The sequence below is a fragment of the Schistocerca serialis genome, chromosome 1, assembly GCF_023864345.2.
Source record: "Schistocerca serialis cubense isolate TAMUIC-IGC-003099 chromosome 1, iqSchSeri2.2, whole genome shotgun sequence".
In the NCBI taxonomy this organism is placed as follows: Eukaryota; Metazoa; Arthropoda; class Insecta; order Orthoptera; family Acrididae; genus Schistocerca; species Schistocerca serialis.
In genome coordinates, this window is record NC_064638.1 from 628311068 (window position 1) to 628317323 (window position 6256).

Sequence of the window (6256 nt, forward strand, 5' to 3'; positions counted from 1 at the left end):
ACACAAAACTCTGTTGTTTATAGACGAATAGACCAGTTTCGGTAACATTGCGACATCATCAGTGGCTGCTTTCATTCATTTCTATAAAATTCAAACGTGTTTTAAGTGCTAATTATTCTACCAAAATGTACACCTGAAAATAGCGTAAGTATGTTCAGGCTATTACCTTCTTTTCTGTATTGCTGACTTTTACACTATTTTATGTTGTTAGCTTTTCATGTGCAATTAAATTTCATTAGAATAACTAGTATTCAGCATGTTACCATTGTCCAGATATGAACAGAAATACTCGTTGTTGACGACATAAAGGCCATGTAGCATCTTTGGAAATCTACAAACATCATTTATTTGCGTAATAGGCGGATCTGATTCCCTACAACCTAACACAGACATATATTTCTGAGAACCTCTCATGAACATCCAATCGTTTCTTGAATCTTGATGCCGCTAGAGAAAGTAAAATGCCTCATCTTAATACCAGCTGAATAATTTTTCAGCGATATAATGCTCCCCTTGGAACGAAACATGGCGTGACGTTGCGCCTTAGCCCGGCAGAGCAAGTTAATTTGGAGAATGACGTAAGCTTTCGTGTGATGAGCAACTCAACTGACAGTATGAAACATAAAAATTTAATTCTAAAAAGCCAAACTCCGTCCGACCCGGCCATGAAAGCCCAGCGGTACTGACCGGCCGCCGTGTCATCCTCAGACTACAGGCGTCACTGGATGCGGATATGGAGGGGCATGTGGTCAGCACACGGCTCTCCCGACGTATGTCAGTTTACGAGACCGGAGCCGCTACTTCCCAATCAAGCAGCTCCTTAGTTTGCCTCACAAGGGCTGAGTGCACCCCACTTGCCGACATCGCTCGGCAGACTGGATGGTCACCCACCCAAGTGCTAGCCCAGCCCGACAGCGCTTAACTTCGGTGATCTGACGGGAACCGGTGTTACCACTGCGGCAAGGCCGTTGGCAAAAATTTAATTCTAGTAGCAAAAAATAGAAAAGTTCTATTTTAAAAACAAAAGTGATGCCTGCATCTTGGATGCTAATGGCCTTACGAGAACGCGCTGTCGTTCGCTTCATGAGGCCCTGGTCACTGTTTATCTAGACTTGAAAACAGATAACAAATTTCTTCATCGAGCCAAAAGCCATAAAGCTGAAAAAGTTAGCCACATCTCTCTGTATACAGAATACAGGCCTATTTTGCGTTGTTGCGCTGAAATGCTTCTTTGACTCTTGTTGCATTCCGGAGTAGTGTTACGATGATTTTTTTTTTCCTAATACAAACGTTACAGATTGTAACTTAGGTTGCTATTATTCATCGTTATGCTACTTAATGCTTTCCGAAGCAGACAATGGGACACAAGGAAAGGGAAAGGAGATCACATACAGATGACAGTACTCAGTAATAATGGACTGTCAGCAGCAAGTGTGAGATGTTGAGACAGGCACGAATGTCTTTGAGCCCAAACTCATGTGCATTCCGAAGGCGTTTCACGCTTGGTTGTTGTGGCGGATCGTAACTTTATATTACCTGCGTATAGTCGTCCCAGAAAAATGAGTTGAGGAAATAAAAGATTCCGTCCACGCCTCTGTTTTGAAGAATATCGAAAATGGAGATGTAGTTAGGCAAGCTGTATTCACAATCCAACGTTGATGGGTACAGAAATGTGTCCTGCCTTTACAAATCATAAAAACACCAGCCTCCTGCAGTTTTTGAGTTTAAGTCATATTCTAATATCAAGAGCATAGTACAACAGATTAATGTAGAGAACTGTCGCAAAGACGAAAGGTTTCACTAGGCAGATGCAAAACGTTTTAGTTGAAAAATATTTGTTGCATTACGGCAATCATCACCTCACTAGCCTTCTTAATTTTCTCGGAGAATGTGTTTCTCTGATACGCTCATGTTCTGACTGTATCTGATGCTCAATTAGCTGACCAATTTCTTCTACATATCCTTATTTTATAAGGTGGTCGTTTTGTAGAGTGAATTATGGATAGCTTACAAAGATATTCATTTTCTTTGACTATAGTACATGTTACAAGGTAAACCAATTAAAACGCTAGAAACACAGACATTATCCCCACTCTCTCTTTATAGTTTGGTACCAGAAGTTTAAGGTCCAGGGGCACTGGAGTGCAGGTTGAACTGTGTACACCAGCGTTAATCTGTCAGGAACAGCCGTACTGCAGAAATCTCATTAACGGTTACCATGGCCATCTACATAGTTAGCAAGCCGAGCTTTGCCAAGTTGCCCACATTCGGGCGGCAAACACATCACAGCAAAGCAGCAACATTTCACTGACATTAGCGAGGAGATATCTATTCACAAGTACCGAACTCTGACGCGCTATAGGAATACACGATGCCTTTGGGAGATTCGTGCACTCTCCGTTACGTTCACGTTATGCGACACACACACTGTCAGTAGTGGGAGCAACTCTGATCCACCGCAGTGAAAATGTAGTAGTTTACCAAAATTTATCGGCTTCTTTGGAATTTAAAAGAACAAGGTGTCGCTCCTGTGGAGTATGATATTGTACCTTAAGCTACGACGCATATTACCTTTATAATATCTTATAGCTACTTCCTTTGTGAAACAACCTCCACAGGCAAGGTAGTTCAAAATGGCTCCAAGCACTATGGGACTTAACATCTGAGGTCATCAGTCTCCTAGAGTTAGAACTATTTAAACCTAACTAACCTAAGGACATCACACACATCCATGCCCGAGGCAGGATTCGAACCTACGAACGTAGCAGCAGCATGGTTCCGGAATGACGCGCCTAGAACCAGTCGGCCACAGCGGCCGGGGGCAAGTTATTCCAGCAAGATTCTGATTAGGGAGCAAGATAACGTTTCTGTGAACCAGGGCATAAATGTGGTACTTGGTTGTTAAATCTAATGACAGAGAGGGATTAAAGTTACCAGCTCCGCATGTAATACACGCAGAAAAGTAAGGTACGCGATAATTACACAGACGGAAAATAATCGCAACAATTCAAAATAATTAATGTAAAGTATGAAATTTCTAGAATACATTTGTGTAGGTAACGTACGTAAATGATTAACCTTGCAAGATCACAGGTTACTTTAAGCGCGAGATAAATCATTGCAATTGTGAAATGCTGGTGCAATAACAACCGGTGTAACCGCCGGAATGTTGAATGCAACCATGCAAACGTGCAAGCATTGTGTAGTACAGGTGCTGGATGCTAGTGAGTTCCATGCCTGTTGCACTTGGGCGATCAAGCTGGGGCGATTAATGTTGTTTGTGGGTAACGCTGGAGTCATGCGATGGTGTCCCATATGTTGTTGATTGGAGGCAGACCTGGTGATCAAGCAGGACAGGGCAACATGTCGACACTCTGCAGTGCATGTTGGGTTATAGCAGCGCTGCGTGGGCGAGCGTTATCCTGTCGGAATGCTGTTCATGAATAGCTGTTGCAGCAGGTCGAATCACCAGACTGACGTTCAAATTTCCAGTTAGGGTGCGTGGGATTACCGTGAGAATGCTCCTGATGTCATACAAAATCACACCCCAGACCATAACTCCAGCGGTAGGTCGCAGTGTGTATAACACCCAGACTGACTGCAGAGCCTCAACTGGTTTCCTCCTAACGAGCACACGGCGTCACTGCCACCGAGGCAGAACCAACTTTCATCAGAAAACACAACAGACCTCCACCCTGCTCTCCAGTGAGCTTTCGTTTGACACCACTGAAGTAGTAAATGATGGTGGTTTTTGGTTAGTGGAATGCACGCTACACGGCGTCTGGCTCGGAGCTGTCCTTAAGGTAATCGATTTGTAACAGTTCCCTGTGTCACTGTGGTAGTAACTCTGCTGAAATTGCTGCTGCAGATCCGTACAGTGCACCGAAGCGATACGCCAAACACGATGGTCTTCCCTCTCGGCAGTGTCATGTGACCACCCGGAGCCCGCTCTACCTGCGACCGAACATGCTGGTGACCAGCTGTGCCAGCAGTCATTTACAGTGGCTGATTCCTGCTAAGTTCGTCTGCAGTATCGCAGAAGGAACATCGAGATTCTCGTAGCCCTGTTACACGTATCGTTCGAACTCAGTAGGGTATTGATAACGGCGACTTTATGGCCTTAAGGCCATAAAGCAAGATTCTGATTAGGGAGCAAGACAACGTTTCTGTGAACCAGGGCATAAATGTGGTGCTTGGTTGTTAAATCTAATGACAGAGAGGGATTAAAGTTACCAGCTCCGCATGTAATACACGCAGAAAAGTAAGGTGGCCGAGCGGTTCTAGGCACTTCAGTCCGGAATTGCGCGACTGCTACGGTCGCAGGTTCGAATCCTGCCTCGGGCATGGATATGTGTGATGTCCTTAGGTTAGTTAGGTTTAAGTACTTCTACGTTCTAGGGGACTGATAAACTCAGCTGTTAAGTCCCATAGTGCTCAGAGCCATTTGAACCATTCGCCACTTCCAACGTCTCAGGTAACTAACGCTCTAGACCGTTACAGCGTATGCCGCGCGGGATTAGCCGAGCGGTCTAAGGCACTGCAGTCATGGACTGTGCGGCTGGTACCGGCGGAGGTTCGAGTCCTCCCTCGGGCATGGGTGTGTGTGTTTGTCCTTAGGATAATTTAGGTGAAGTAGTGTGTAAGCTTAGGGACTGATGACCTTAGCAGTTAAGTCCCATAAGATTTCACACACATTTGAACATTTTCGTTACAGCGTATATTTAAAGCAAACCTGATTTTTATCCTCTTAGTGACGCTACTAGTACCAGTATTACGTGACTAGTGCGAAATTTGAATAGACATCATCTTCCATATGTTGAAATAGACTGTCGGCACTCGTCTATGTCGGTGCTGCAATTTTCCTCTTTTAAGAATTCACTCGTTCTCTTTTTTTTCTCTCTATCTTGTAAGCAGTTATTGGCGTTGAAAATTCAAATTTTAGTATTACAGCTGGTAATGAATTAGTTTTAGTTTCGTGAAGAATCATTCTCCTACTGTATCACACTAAGAGGCCTGCACAGAACAGACTAGTACCCAGAGTTGCAAACCATTCATCGGACTGAAAACGGTAACGACACAAAAAAGAGTCTCTGACGTGACGTAGAGTCCTCCGTATTTGTGTGGGAACAGGCAGAAGGCAGCACATTTCAAAACGTCAAGCTCTTGGACCGAAGAATATGAAAACGCTGAGTCGTTGTCTGTCATATTTGAGTCTTTGGAACAGTTGGCGTGGGCGATTTCTGTACTTTGGTACTTACCGCGATTGAGACGGTATGAAAGTGCTCTAAAACGGCTAGTCGTTGAGAAGGCTTGGGACTGATATCCTTGATAACTGCCTGCCGGAGTAGCCGAGCGGTTCTAGGCGCTACAGTCTGGAACCGCGCTACCGCAACAGTCGCAGGTTCGAATCCTGCCTCCGGCATGGATGTGTGTGATGTCCTTAGGTTAGTTATGTTTAAGTAGTTCTAAGGTCTAGGGGACTGATGACCTCAGAAATTAAGTCCCATAGTACTCAGAGCCATTTGAACCATTTTGAAACTTGCCAACTTCGATAAACGCTGATTGCACAGCAAGTGTTAGGGATACTATGCTGATTGGGGTCTTTAAGAAGGCAGAGAAAAGTGTATTTTGGGATGTCAAATATATTTTACCAGTTATCGTAAAGAATCAGTAAATCATCCAAAACTATGATGATTAACTTTTGAGCACATGAGCAACGATAAACTTCGTGATATGAAATTGTAGATATGGGTGCTAAAATTCAAAACATCTAGTCGCATTTTACTTCAGTGTAATAGGTTGCATATAATTTAAGTTTTAGCAAAAAAGCTAATTATTGAGCTATATTTTATTGAGAGAGGCAGATGCATTTACAAACAAAGCAGAATTTGGTAGAGGTTGGAATTTAGCATACACTACTAACAATGCACGTGTCTTGTCTTATGTATTTTATTTGCGTTAATTAAGAGTTGTAATAACTAAGAGTTAAAAAAAAACAAGTAATTCAGATTTGCTTCGTGCTATGTACGTTATGTTTGCACCAACAGAACTGCAAACAGTTCTCCACAGTAATGATGTACCACTAATATTCGTAAGTGAATATGGGCTAACTCTGTAATTATTTCAAACAACTACGCCAGAAGGTGTCATCAGGTAAAATCCGACCTTCCTTCTGTGCGTTGGCTTATGCATAGCTCTTTTTCAAATTTTAAGAGAAGGGGCCCGTTATTGTGTTCATCTGTTAATGAATCTGGAT

At 43.3% G+C, this 6256-nt stretch overlaps 1 pseudogene; it reads right to left on the reverse strand.

The window, feature by feature from the left end:
* Nucleotides 1-855: 855 nt before the first annotated feature.
* LOC126429859 (5S ribosomal RNA) lies at nucleotides 856-973 on the reverse strand (annotated as a pseudogene).
* Between the last annotated feature and the right edge of the window lie 5283 nt (nucleotides 974-6256).